Source organism: Scyliorhinus canicula, chromosome 13, assembly GCF_902713615.1.
Source record: "Scyliorhinus canicula chromosome 13, sScyCan1.1, whole genome shotgun sequence".
Lineage (NCBI taxonomy): Eukaryota > Metazoa > Chordata > Chondrichthyes > Carcharhiniformes > Scyliorhinidae > Scyliorhinus > Scyliorhinus canicula.
Window position 1 is genome coordinate 52,524,608 of NC_052158.1, and position 14,949 is coordinate 52,539,556.

The following is a 14,949-nucleotide window of genomic DNA, read 5'->3' on the forward strand; positions in this document are numbered from 1 at the left end:
AGTTTGTAGATGACTGCAGTTGTCCACTCTAACAGATATACAAACCTCTCTCAATCTCTTCCATTCTGTGTATAAAAAACCTGGACTGTCCCTGATGTTGCCAAAGCAGAACTCATTGATCAACACACCAAATATTCCCCCTCCCATATATTTAAAGCAAAGACTCTGGAATTTGTTGAGCACTTCCCAGACCTCGGCAGCCATGCCTCTGGAAGGTCACCATTGATGAGGAGATCCAACACCGGGATCCACTGTGACAGATCAGCTTTCTACAGCTACGAGTGCTTGACAACAAGGACATCCACAAAGTCAATAAAAGTCAGAGGTCAGAATATTACTGCAGTCATGTCCCCGGCTGAACTTGAGAAATCATGCCAGATTTTGTCAGGCATGCATCCTGATGTCATCATGCACATGTGCAATATCACAATTAGCAGACACACTCGTTAGTTGGAACCACGCCCGCTCGACAATTAAGCCGACTGAAAAGGCTACTGATTGAAATTACATATTGCCCGTGTTCACACACTGGCAGACGGCCATTCGTTTTCATCTCTTTCCCATTCAAGGGCAGGGTAAAAGAGCTCTGGAGCATTGTTAATGTCAGTTTAGGCGAGATTTGCTGTTGGTGTGTGTATGAAATTTGATATCTTTTTCTGCGATTTTTGCTTTATTCTATGCTTGGTTGTTATTTTTGTAAAACATTTTATTAAGGCATTTATAATTTTATAATAATAACAATAAACAGTACAAATACAAATGCAAACATAGTGCAAAAAACATCTCCATCCCTCGCTAAACCCACCCACCCTAAACAGAAAAGAGCCCTACTCCCCCCTCCCTTTTGTTGCCTCTGCTGACAGTTTAGTTTTCCCCGAAGAAGTCGACAAACGGCTGCCACCTCCGGACGAACCCTAGCATTGACCCTCTCAAGGCAAACTTACTTTTCTCAAGTCTGAGAAACTCAGCCATGTCGCTAACCCAGATCCCGGATTTCGGGGGCTTCAGATCCCCCCACGCTAGCAATATACGTCTCCGGGCTACCAAGGAGGCAAAGGGCAAGACGTCATCCTCTCACCCTCTGGACTCACGAATTGTCCGACACTCCAAAAATCGCCATCTTCGGACCCAGCACCACCCGTGTTTTTAGCACCGTGGACATGACATCTGCAAAACCTTGACAAAATCCCCTAAGCTTCGGGCATGGCCAAAACATATGGACATGGTTTGCTGGCCCTTCCGCACACCTGTTCTCCATCCCAAAGAACTTGCTCATCCAGGCCACCGTCATGTGTGCCCGATGCACCACCTTGAATTGTATCAGACTGAGCCTGGCACATGATGAGGACGTGTTGACCCTGCTCAGAGCTTCCGCCCACAGACCCGCCTCTATCTCCCCCCTCAGCTCATCTTCCCATTTATGCTTTAGCTCATCTATTGGAGTTACCTCCCAATCCATCAGCTCTTTGTAGATGTCCGAAACCTTCCCCTCTCCCACCCCCGTTCTGGAAACTACCCTGTCCTGTATCACCGTGGCGGTAGGAGCGGAAAGGTCAAGACCACCTTTGCACAAAATCCAGTATCTGTAGATATCGAAACGCATTCCCTCCCAGGAATCCAAACTCCTCCTCCAATCCTCCAAACAGGGAAATCTCCCATCTATAAATAAATCCCTCATCCTCTCAATCCCTGCTGTCTGCCATCTCCGAAACCTCCCATCCAGCCTCCAACCATAATCAACCAGTGATTATTACAAATTAGAGCCCAGGCCGATGCTCCCTCCACTCATCTGCTTCCTCCACTGCCCCCAAACACTCGGGGCCACCACTACCACCGGGCTAGTGGAGTACCGGGCCGGCGAGAGCGGCAGAGGAGCCGTTATCAATACCTCCAGACTGGTGTCCTTGCATGATGCCGCCTCTAGTTGCTCCCACACCGACCCAACCACTACCCACTTCCTATTTATGGCTGTGTTTGCCGCCCAGTAATAGTTGCTTAAGTTCGGCAGCGCCCGCCCACCCTCTCCTCATTACGCTCCAGCAACACTTTCGTCATCCACGGGGTTTTACCCCTTACATGTGGAAACACCACCCACCAGGTACGCGGCACATACTCGTGCGACTCGACCAATGTAGTCTACCTCATACGCTGCAGGAAAGGATGTCCCGAAGCGTGGGACATTGGCGAGACAATGCAGACACTGCACCAAAGAATGAAAAGGCACCGTGCGATAATCATCAGGCAGGAATGTTCCCTTCCAGTCGGGGAACACTTCAGCAGCCAAGGGCATTCAGCCTCTGATCTCCGGGTAAGGTTCTTCAAGGCAGCCTTCAGGACACGCGACAATGCAGAATTGCTGAGCAAAAACTTATAGCCAGGTTCCGCACACATGAGTGTGGCCTCAACAGGGATCTTGGATTCATGTCGCATTATATCCACCCCCCACCATCTGGCCTGGACTTGCAAAATCCTACCAACTGTTCTGGCTTGAGACAATTCACACCTCTTTAACCTGTGATTATCCCTCTCCCTGGATCTGTAATGATTTGATTACCCGCAAATTCTCGCATTCCAAGCATTTTTTTTTATAAATAATTTTTATTTATTGAAGTTTTTACAAAATATAAACATCATAACTCTATTAACGTACACCCGCGGTAACACCCCATAAACAATGCCCCCCAGCTGCAAGAGCAACTTCAAACAAAAGGAAAAAAGAAAAAAAAACACAGAAACCAAGAGACAGAGAAAAGAGAAAAAAAAACAAAGGAGAGAGATAGCACCCTCCACAAACCAATGTGTACAGTTCTCCCTCCCCCCCCCATCCTTACCCTACCCCCCCCCCCCAACCACCCCCCAGGTTGCTGCTGCTGTCGGCCTATTTCCCTACCGTTCCGCCAGGAAGTCCAGAAAGGGCTGCCACCGCCTGAAAAACCCTTGTACTGATCCCCTCAGGGCAAATTTCACCCTCTCCAATTTAATGAACCCCGCCATATCCGAGATCCAGGCCTCCACGCTTGGGGGCCTCGCATCCTTCCACTGGAGCAAGATCCTCCGCCGGGCTACTAGGGACGCAAAGCCAGGACCCCGGCCTTTATCGCCTCCTGCACTCCCGGCTCCACTGCAACCCCAAAAATTGCGAGTCCCCAGCCTGGCTCGACTCTGGATCCCACCACCCTCGACACCGTCTTTGCTACCCCCTTCCAAAACTCCCCCAACGCTGGGCACGCCCAAAACATATGGGCGTGGTTTGCTGGGCTCCCCAAGCACCTAGCACATCTGTCCTCGCCCCTGAAAAACCTACTCATCCTTGTCCCAGTCATGTGGGCCCTGTGCAGCACCTTGAACTGTATGAGGCTAAGCCTCGCACAGGAAGAGGAGGAATTCACTCTCTCCAGGGCATCCGCCCACGTCCCCTCCTCAATCTCCTCCCCCAGCTCCTCTTCCCACTTCCCCTTCAGTTCCTCCACCGAGGCCTCGTCTACCTCCTGCATCACCCGGTATATGTCCGAGAACCTCCCTCCTCCGACCCACACCCCCGAGAGCACCCTATCCCGCACCCCCCGTGGAGGCAGCAAGGGGAACCCCTCCACCTGCTGCCTGGAAAACACCCTGACCTGGATGTACCTAAACATGTTCCCCGGGGGGAGCCCAAACCTCCCCTCCAACTCCCCCAAGCTCGCGAACCTCCCCTCCACAAACAGGTCCCTCAACCTCATAACCCCTGCCCTGTGCCAGCCCCGGAATCCGCCATCAATGCTCCCTGGGACGAACCGATGGTTCCCCCGTATCGGGGCCTCCATCGAGCCCCCCATTTCTCCTCTGTGCAGTCTCCATTGCCCCCAAATTTTGAGGGTAGCCGCCACCACCGGGCTCGTGGTATACCTCGTTGGAGGGAGCGGCGCCGTTACTAGCGCTTCCAGGCTCGTGCCCACACAAGACGCCGCCTCCATCCTCTTCCACGCTGCCCCCTCCTCGCCCATTACCCACTTACGCACCATCGCTGCGTTGGCAGCCCAGTAGTACCCACAGAGGTTGGGCAACGCCAGCCCCCCCTATCCCTGCCTTGTTCCAGGAACACTCTTCGAACCCTTGGAGTCCCATGCGCCCACACAAATCCCGTGATACTGCTGTTGACCCTCCTGAAAAAGGCCTTTGGGATAAAGATGGGGAGGCACTGGAACAAGAACAAAAACCTCGGGAGCACCGTCATCTTGACGGACTGCACCCTCCCCGCCAGTGACAGCGGTAACATATCCCACCTCTTAAACTCCTCCTCAATCTGCTCCACCAACCTTGTGAGGTTGAGCTTGTGCAGGGCCCCCCAACTCCCAGCCACCTGGACCCCTAGGTACCTGAAGCTCTTCCCTGCCTGCTTCAGTGGGAGCCTACCAATCCCCTCCTCTTGATCCCCCGGATGCACCACAAACACCTCGCTCTTGCCCAGGTTCAGCTTATACCCCGAGAAACCCCCGAATTCCCCAAGGATCCTCATCACCTCCGGCATTCCCCCCACCGGGTCTGCCACATACAGCAACAGGTCGTCCGCGTACAGTGACACTCGATGCTCCTCCCCACCCCGCACCATGCCCCTCCAGTTCCCTGACTCCCTCAATGCCATGGCCAGGGGCTCAATTGCCAACGCGAAGAGCAAGGGGGACAGGGGGCACCCCTGTCTCGTACCCCGATGCAGCCAAAAGTACTCCGACCTCCTCCTATTCGTGGCTACACTTGCCATCGGGGCCTCGTAGAGCAGCCTCACCCACCGAATAAACCCCTCCCCAAACCCAAACCTCTCCAACACCTCCCACGAGTACTCCCACTCCACCCTATCAAAGGCCTTCTCCGCGTCCAACGCCACCACTATCTCCGCCTCCCCTTCCACCACCGGCATCATAATGACATTGAGGAGTCTTCGCACATTTGTGTTCAGCTGCCTTCCCTTCACAAACCCCGTCTGGTCCTCATGTATGACCCCCGGCACACTATCCTCTATTCTAGTGGCCAGGATCTTTGCCAGCAGCTTGGCATCGGCGTTCAGCAGCGAAATCGGCCTATATGACCCGCACTGCAGAGGGTCCTTGTCCCGCTTCAGGATCAAGGAAATCAGCGCCCACGACATAGTTGGGGGCAAAGCCCCCCCCCCCCCCCCCCCCCTTGCCTCGTTAAAGGTCCGAACCAACAGGGGGCCCAACAGGTCCAAATACTTTTTATAGAATTCCGCCGGAAACCCGTCCGGCCCCGGCGCCTTCCCCGACTGCATGCTCCCTATCCCTTTGACAACCTCCTCCAACTCGATCGGCGCCCCTAGTCCCTCCACCCGCTCCTCTTCCACCCTCGGGAATCGCAACCTGTCCAGGAAGCGCCCCATTCCACCCTTCTCCACCGGGGGCTCAGACCGGCACAGTTCCCCATAAAAGTCCCTGAAGACCCCATTGACCTCTACCCCCCTCCGCACCACCTTCCCAGCGCTATCCCTCACTCCCCCAATCTCCCTGGCCGCGTCTCGCTTCCGGAGCTGGTGCGCCAGCATCCTGCTCACCGTCTCCCCGTATTCATACACCGCCCCCTGTGCTTTCCTCCACTGGGCTTCCGCCTTTCTGGTCGTCACTAGATCAAATCTGGCCTGAAGGCTACGCCTCTCCCCCAGCAATCCCTCCTCTGGGGCCTCCGCATATCTCCTATCCACCTGCACCATCTCCCCCATCAGTCTTTCCCTTTCCCTCTGCTCCCCCCTCACCCTATGGGTTCGAATGGAGATCAATTCCCCCCTCATCACCGCCTTCAATGCCTCCCAGACCGTCCCCACCCGAACCTCCCCGTTATCATTGGCCTCGAGGTATCTCTCAATACACCCCCGGACCCTCCCGACCACCTCCTCCTCTGCCAACAGCCCCACCTCCATGCGCCAGAGCGGACGTTGGTCCCTCTCTTCCCCAGCCTGAGGTCCACCTAGTGTGGGGCATGATCCAAAATGGCAATGGCGGAGTATTCCACTTCCTCCACCCTCGGCACCAGCCCCCTGCTCAGGACAAAAAAGTCAACCCTCGAGTAGGCCTTATGTACATGGGAGAAAAACGAGTATTCCCTGGCCCTTGGCCTCTCAAACCTCCAAGGGTCCACCCCCCCATCTGGTCCATAAATCCCCTCAGCACCTTAGCCGCCGCCGACCTCCTACCCGTCTGGGACTTGGATCGATCCAATGGGGGATCCAGCACAGTGTTAAAGTCTCCCCCCATGATCAGGCCCCCCACCTCCAGGTCCGGAATGCGGCCCAACATACGCCGCATGAAGCCCGCATCGTCCCAATTTGGGGCATAAACATTCACCAACACTACCCGCTCCCCCTGCAGCTTGCCACTCACCATCACGTACCTCCCGCCACTGTCAGCCACCACCTTCATCGCCTCAAACGACACCTTCTTCCCCACCAGGATCGCGACCCCCTTACTCTTCTCGTCCAGCCCTGAGTGGAATACCTGGCCCACCCACCCCTTTCTCAGCCGGACCTGGTCCACCACTCTCAGGTGTGTCTCCTGTAGCATGGCCACATCCGCCTTCAGTCCCTTCAGGTGCGCAACTACTCGAGCCCTTTTGACCGGCCCATTCAGCCCCCTCACATTCCAGGTTATCAGCCGGATCCGAGGGCTCCCTGCCTCCTTCCCCTGCCGATTAGCCATACCCCATCCCTTGCCCACCCCCAGCCAGCATCCCACGCTCTGCCAGTTTCCCACGGCTGCACCTCCCCCCCCCCTCTCTCCAGCACCCCCTGCGTCCTCCAGCTCTTTCCTGACCGTTTCAGCAGCAACCCGGTAAACCCCCCCCAGGCTAGGACCCCTCCTAGCCGCGCCCCCCCCCCCCTCTACAGCACTCCCGTGAGCCAGCTATCTTCTGCTGACCCCGGCGGCTCCCACCCTACTTTCGGCTCCTCCCAATGTGGGACTGCCCCTCCCCCATAGTGCCCATCAACCAGTCCACCCTCCCTCTCCCAGCGCGGGGACCCCGCAGAAAGCCCGCGCTTTCGCCCTGCTGGGCCCCGCCTTCTCCAGAGCCACTCCCATTGTCAGTCCCCCCCACCAGCTCCCCGAACACCCCGTTTACCCCTCAGTCCAAACCCGTCCACCCAACTCCTGCTTGAAAACCCATAAAGAAAACACCCGTACGACATCACCCCACCCACACTACAGCCACCCCACATCATACCCTAAACCCCGCAAATACACATACAGTATAAATAAATACAGTATTCTACAGCATCCCCCATCCGGGGGACCCTCAGTTTGTGTCCAGTTTCTCGGCTTGCACGAAGGCCCACGCCTCCTCCGGGGACTCAGAATAGTGGTACCGATCCTGGTAGGTGACCCACAGACGTGCCGGCTGCAGCATTCCAAACTTCACCTTCCGTCTGTGGAGCACCGCCTTCGTCCGGTTAAACCCGGCCCTCCGCCTCACCACCTCCGCACTCCAGTCCTGGAAGATCCGCACCTCCGTGTTCTCCCATTTGCTGCTCCGCTCCTTCTTGGCCCACCGGAGCACACACTCACGATCCACAAACCGGTGAAACCTTACCAACACCGGCCGCAGCGGCTCGTTCGGCTTGGGCCTCCTAGCCAGAATTCTGTAGGCCTCCTCCAACTCCAGGGGCCCCTGGAAGGACCCAGCCCCCATCAGCGTGTTCAGCATCATCACCACATAGGCCGCTAGGTCCGACCCCTCCAGCCCCTCCGTGAGGCCCAGGATCCGTAAATTCTTCCTCCTCGACCGGTTGTCCAACTCCTCGAACCGCTCCTGCCATCTTTTATGGAGCGCCTCGTGCACCTCCACCTTCCCCACCACGGCCATGACCTCGTCCTCCCTCTCGGCGGCTTGCTGCTGCAGCTCCCGGATCGCAGCCCCCTGGGCCGTCTGGGTCTCCATCAGTTCCCTGTTGGTTACCTTGATGGACTCCAGCAGCTCCACTTTCAGATCCTGGAAGAGGCTCAGCAGAGTCGTCTGCTGCTCCTGGACCCACTTCTTCAGTTCTTCAAAACTTTCGCCGGCCGCCATTTTGTCCTTCGGGTCCCGATTTTTTCCAAGAGTTTTTTCTCCCGATTCTCTCCCTGCTCCGCTCCTGGTCTGCACCATGGGACCTCTGGGGAAACTCCTGGCCTCTTCCCCAGTCAGGATTTGCCTCCTCAATTCCATTGGGGGCCTTTAAAAAAGCCCCGAAGTCCGTTTTTTTTCGGGAGCCTCCGAACGTGCGGCTCAGCTGGTCATTGCCGCTACCGGAAGTCCTTCGCATTCCAAGTATTGTCCAGCATCGCTGACTTTGTCTATATAAATGTTTCTGGATCATACCTCTCCAGTCACCTGAGGATGGAGCCGCGCTCCGAAAGCTCGTGTTTGAATCAAACCTGTTGGACTTTAACCTGGTGTTGTAAGACTTCTTACTGTGCTCACCCCAGTCCAACGCCGGCATCTCCACATCACAAAACCAGAAATCAACCTAGTTGCCCGTTTAAAAAAAGGCCTATGGTATAAAGATAGGGAGGCACTGGAATATAAACAAAAATCTCAGGAGGACCGTCATTTTCACGGTCCATAACCTCCCCGCCAGCATGTCCCACCTCCAAAAATCCTCCTTCATTTGTTCCACTAGCCGGGTCAAATTTATGTAGTAGCTCCCATTCCCGTGCCACCTGGATTCCCAGAGGGCGAAAGCTCCCTCCCACCACTCTAAACGGCAGCTCTCGCAGTCCCCTCTCCTGGCCCCTGGTCTGGATCATAAACATCTCACTTTTATGCATATTCAATTTGTACCGCGAGAACCGGCCAAATTCCCTAAGATCCGCATAATCATCCCCATCCCTCTTAACGGGTCTGAAATATACAGGAGCTGGTCGTCAGCGTATAGCGAGATCCTGTGTTCCACCCCCCCCCCCCCCCCCCCCCCCCCCGGACTAGCCCCTTTCAGTCCTTTAATCCTCTTAGTGCCATCGCCAGTGGCTCTATGGCCACAGCGAACTGCAATGGGGAGAGGGGACATCCCTGCCTTGTACCCCGGTGCAATTTAAAATAGCCCGATGTCAGCCGATTTGTTCGTACACTCGCTACCGGTGCCTGGTACCACAACCAGACCCAGTCAATGAAGCCCCTCCCAAACCACCCCAATACCTCCAACAAATAATTCCACTCCACCCGGACGAAGGTCTTTTCCACGCCCATAGCGACCACTACCTCCATCTCCCTCCCCTCGGAGGGCATCATGATCACAGTTAAGAGCCTTCTAACATTGGCCGTTAAACTGCCTGCCCTTAACAAACCCTGTCTGATCTTCCCCTATCATCTCCGGGACACAGTCCTCTATCCGCGAGGCCAGAATTTTGGCCAGTAATTTGACATTGACATTCAGTAGGAAGATTGGTCTCTATGACCCACATTGCTCTGGGTCCTTCTCCCGCTTCAGGATCAGTGAGATCGAAGTCTGTGACATTGTTGGGGGAAGGACACCTCGCTCCCTTGCCTCATTAAATGCTCTCACCAGCTGCAGGCTCAGCATCTCATTTTCTCCCCTCCGCCCCCTGCTCGAACATACATATTCAAATCATCACAATCCCCAACAGACATACAAGAAAAATATTCGACCCACCATCCCCCCACAAGAACAAAGTTAACTCACATACAGAACTGATAAACTGCCCAAAATTGATACACAAAAAAGCACTCCGTGTACAGTTCAAAACAAAAGTAACTTTAACAGCACAAGCACATCATTACCCACCCCCAAAATTCAGTATCTTCAGTTGCCTGCCAGCCTTTTACCCTTAACAAAGTCCATCGCCTTGTTCAGCGATCCAAAGTTATGCTCTTGACGTTCGTAGGTGACCCACAGATGAGCTGGTTGTAACATTCCGAACTTCACGGTGCTGGATATCAGCAAGGATTTTTGGTCCATCCCCTTAAATCGGTCCTGCCAGTACAAGTTCGCTTTCACCTTCCCAAGACCAGCAATACACTTGGACTTGCCTACCACAGGGTTTCCATAATCACCTTCCATTTTTCACCAGATTAGAAAAATTCTCCCCACCCAAGTGCCTGGTTCAATATTTCGATGACTTACTATTTACATGCCAACATCAAGAGGAGCATGTAACATTGCTAGATGAATTGCTCGCACTGCTCCACTCAATAGGTTGTAAAATCAACCTGGAAAAAAGGCCTAAATCATGCAATCTAAAGTCCTATACCTGGGTACAGTCATCACGGGTGGAAAGAGGGAGATCGATAGAAAAAGATAGATTCCATACTGCAGCTCCCACTACCCTGGGATGAGAGTGCCCTCCGATCTTTCCTAGGCCTGGTAGGGTACTGTCGGATCCATAGCAGTCCCATTGTCTGAACTACTAAAGAAAAATGCCACCTGGAAATGGACTGCGCAGTACACAGCTGCAGAAATCTTCCCCGCAGTATAGAGTTCTCCCCTTGTCTGCGTGGGTTTCCTCCGGGTGCTCCGGTTTCCTCCCACAAGTCCGAAAGACATGCTTGTTAGGTGAATTGGACATTCCGAATTATCCCTCTGTTTACCCAAACAGGCACTGGAGTGTGGCGACTAGGGGCTTTTCGGTAACTTCATTGCAGTGTTAAAGTAAGCCTAGTTGTGGCAATAATAAAGATTATAAAAAGAGTCCAACCAAGGGACACATTTCACCGGGCAGGTGATGCAGAACGTCATGGCCATGTTTGGCATCAAACAACATTTCCATATCGCCTACCTCCACAATCCAGTGGAATCGTAGAGCACATGAACCGAACGCGTAAAGGGATCATCAGGAAAACTGTGCAGCAAAATAACACAACTTGGGATACAGTGCTTCTCTTTGCCCTCATGACGGTGCTCAATGGGCGGCACGGTAGCACAGTGGTTAGCCTGTGGCTCCACAACTCCAGGGTCCCAGGCTTGGGTCATAGTCTGTGTGGAGTCTGCACGTTCTCCCCGTGTGTGTGTGTGGGTTTCCTCCGGGTGCTCTGGTTTCCTCCCACAGTCCAAAGATGTGCGGGTTAGGTGGATTGGCCATGATAAATTGCCCTTAATGTCCAAAAAGATTAGATGGGGTTACGGGGACAGGGTGGAAGTGTGGGCTTAAGTGGGAGGGTCTTTCCAAGGATCGATGCAGACTCGATGGGGCAAATGGCCTCCTTCAGCACTGCAAATTCTATGTTCTATGTTCTATACTGTTTCCAGCTCTACTGCATTCACCCCCCACACATCAATGACGGGCTGACCCATGAAGGGAGTTGAATATTTATTAGGGCTTGATTTAACTGAGCCCGCTGTCACAGCGCTCACACACACGAGAAGGCTATCCAGCAGATCACCAAAAACATTAAAGCGGCCCAATTAGCAGTGGTTGTCCAAGTCGGAGCGAGAAAGAAACAGAGCGAGGCATATTTTAATAGGCAGGTAGAATACACGGTTGGACAGCAGATAATGATAGCCCTTTACAACGCCAGTTCTTTCCTGTCTCCCAAATATGCAGACCCGAACACCATCACCGACAAAAATAAGCCCCTCAGTAAGATTTGGGCAGCACAGTAGCATTGTGAATAGCACAATCGCTTCACAGCTCCAGGGGCCCAGGTTCGATTCCCCGCGGGGTCACTGTCTGTGCGGAGTCTGCACACCCTCCCTGTGTGTGTGTGGGTTTCCTCCCACCGTCCAAAAAATGTGCGGGTTAGGTGGATTGGCCATGATAAATTGCCCTTAGTGTCCAAAATTGCCCTTAGTGTTGGGTGGGGTAACTGGGTTATGGGGATAGGGTGGAGGTGTTGACCTTGGGTAGGGTGCTCTTTCCAAGAGCCGGTGCAGACTCGATGGGCCGAATGGCCTCCTTCTGCACTGTAAATTCTATGTAATCTATGTAATCTTGTTTGCTAACGGGAAGACTGGATGGTTTCATGTAAACCAGCTGAAAGCTGACAGTGCTCAGAGTAATCAGTAACATGAGGTATAGGGGAGGATTACTCCCATATCACTTCCACACCATAGCCAAAACCCCCTTCCCACACCTAAAGTGCCCTTAGGTGCACGACTCAACCAGGATACAGCAAGATATTTGTGCACCCTGGCAGACTGGCGTGACCCTCTACACCAGTCTTCACAATACTATCAATTTGCCTGTAAGCATAAGCCCCATTAGCCCCAGTCCTTTCAGCATGGATTTGACTAAACGACACCGGATTGCTTGTATGATTACACCAATGGTGCATCCCCATACTGGGTAAGTGATCGGATCAATAGACTAATTAGGATAGGGGATGAGGACAGAGAGCTCTCGGATACCGTTACAAACCCTACTCGGTGGCCCAATGAACAGACACAAGTATGGAAATCAGGTGAAAAGATGATGATGGAGCCCGATGAGATAAATGATTCGGACGATGTCTCTGTTGAGCGATTTGCAAAATGTAATGTTGAGTGTTGATTTTGAAGGTGCTCCAGATGATGAGATTCAGCCTACTTACAAGCAACAGCACGGTACAAGAATTTCTTATGGACAGCACTTATTAGTAGGAATAACCAGGTCCAATGAAATTTTTAAATCATCAAAACTTCCTTGCTAAATTTTAAATCTTCATGGCACAAATATGCCACATCGGACACTAGCCCTCTGAAGCACTTCCTCAAACCTTGGCAAACTCAATCCGCTGGGTCACTGCCAATACGGGACCAATGGGTCCACCACTCCTAGTTTTATTGTTTTTTTTCCCACTTTCTTTGTGAACAGAATGAGGTCTTCCCCACTTCACCTTGGACAAGACTTGTCACCATTTCCATACGGTCTGGCAGACAAATATCTATTCTTGTAACAGGTGCACCCCTCGCAGTATCCACCAGTTCTGCCAAAGCTCCAAAAAGAAACGGCCCATGCAGCAGATTCATTTCCTCGGTTCCGATACCACTTTTCCACAGTTGTCTGCCTCACGATGCCATCAGATCTGCCAGTCACCCACCTCTCAAAGCACCCTCCAATGCCAACCTCTGCCGGTCATACTAGACTGACTCCACATGCTATTTAAATCCAAGGCAAATTGTGATTGTTGCTCAATAAAACAGGCCACCCTGATTTTGCAGACCAGTTAAAATAAGGTTGTTTCCAACCACTCCACGACTCGTGGACTTTTTAAAAAAAAACATAGTTTAAACATGTTTAAATGTAGATGCATCAAATATTGGGCCTAACAACAGAAATTACATTGATCTTCTCAGGACAATGGCAAAGATGCAACCCGGAATCTACCTCATCACAATCATCATCAGGATTAACACACAGGACATCCCAAACAACATGAACTTTATATATACCCTGGATACCTGTGGTTTGCTCCACCTAATGCAGGGGAATGTGAGGATACATCCTAATAAAAGTATAATGTTTGGGTGTAACAATCAGTGGCTGATATACCAAAAAAACCAAATGGTAACTCAGCTGAATGTTATCTGAGCATCATCGTAACAGGTGATTGGTGGGGATTTTTGAATAATGGGTGCCTCAAAATCAGATGTCTGGCTAACAGCCCAGAGTTAGACCTCGGGCAACAGAGTGCCTCAGAACACTCATAGAAGGGTGTTGCCCTATACAAGATCAGAAATGAGCCGAAGCCAACCTCTAAATTACCCCGCTGCATTTGCCCTGAAGTCACCCCCAGACCACAAAATGGATTTGTACTAAAACACACAGGGAATATCCTGTATGCCAACATTCACCACAAACTGGTACCTGTGGTGGTGGATATAGCTGGGACCCAACTGCCAGAGGTGTGCTCACCCCAACTCAAGCGACTGTACTTACACTTAACTCACAGGCTGTTAGGACGAAAGATAGGAATGGATGAAAGGCAGGAAAGATCCAACAGGGCAATAGTGAATGACGTAGCCACAGCACACGGGGGTGGTGGTAGCAACCATCAACACCCTTGATCCAGCCAACCTGGATAATAAACTTAGAATTCTGACCCGACAGGTTAAACAGGCACTAAAATTCACCAATGAGGTCAACCAGCAAGATGCTGAGGGGGAACTGACTGGGATGCACCCAGCAACTTCATGGCCACTGTATTAGAAGGACACGCTAAGACAATCAACCAAATTGTCAGGGGAAAATTGGAAGACAACGACCAGCAACAGAACTGGACTTCGTGTAGCACATATGGACAGTGGATGATAGAGCAGCTCAGAGAAAATCAAGAGCAGGTACAGAGGGGACAGGTTCAGTCTTGGATTAGTGATGAGCAGATGGAGCACTTATTCAAGGGTAAGAAACACCCAACATTATCTAGCTGCCAGATGCAGCAGTTTACCAAAGTATGGTTTATTGACGACTGTAGAGGGACTCCGGGGAAAGCTGTCGGGATGATATTAAGACTCCCCATAATCACTGACGTCCGAGCTGGACTAAGGTTTTGGTAGAGAGTATAGGGACTATCCATGAGGATATCTGGATAGAGCACAACAGCACTCTATCGCACGCAGTGGAGAAGGAAGGGAGACTCATATGCACTACTCTGGACAGATGTCAGCAAACTGCCGAAATAATCGCATGCCTTTACCCAGTTTACTAGAATGAGCATGGACTATGTGGCTTCAGAATAAACACCAGTCTAAATTTATCGATAGAAGCTCGCAGCCTGGGCACAGACATCAGTCAGGTAGCTTACGGGGAAGCAGGGGAATACTGTCTTACCACCTCCCTAAAAACAGTATCAGTATGGCACAACACATTGTGACATTACCAATAGCACATTGTGTATCAAACCAGACATACCGGCAAGGGTGGGCCTCATCCAGCTGACAGACATTCACCAGAGGGAGAGGGTGGATGGAAATGCCACTGATGAACTCCGACAGAACTTGGGGGAGTACTATGAGGAATATGGCACAGATCTAAAACCCCTACCAGACTAATTACACCA

General features: G+C 52.3%; 1 protein-coding gene across 1 annotated transcript in view; it reads right to left on the reverse strand.

The window, feature by feature from the left end:
* The window catches only part of LOC119975866 (antigen peptide transporter 2-like), a 118,030-nt gene that overhangs the window by 80,223 nt on the left and 22,858 nt on the right, over window positions 1–14,949 (reverse strand). The gene's annotated exons all lie outside the window — the stretch shown is intronic.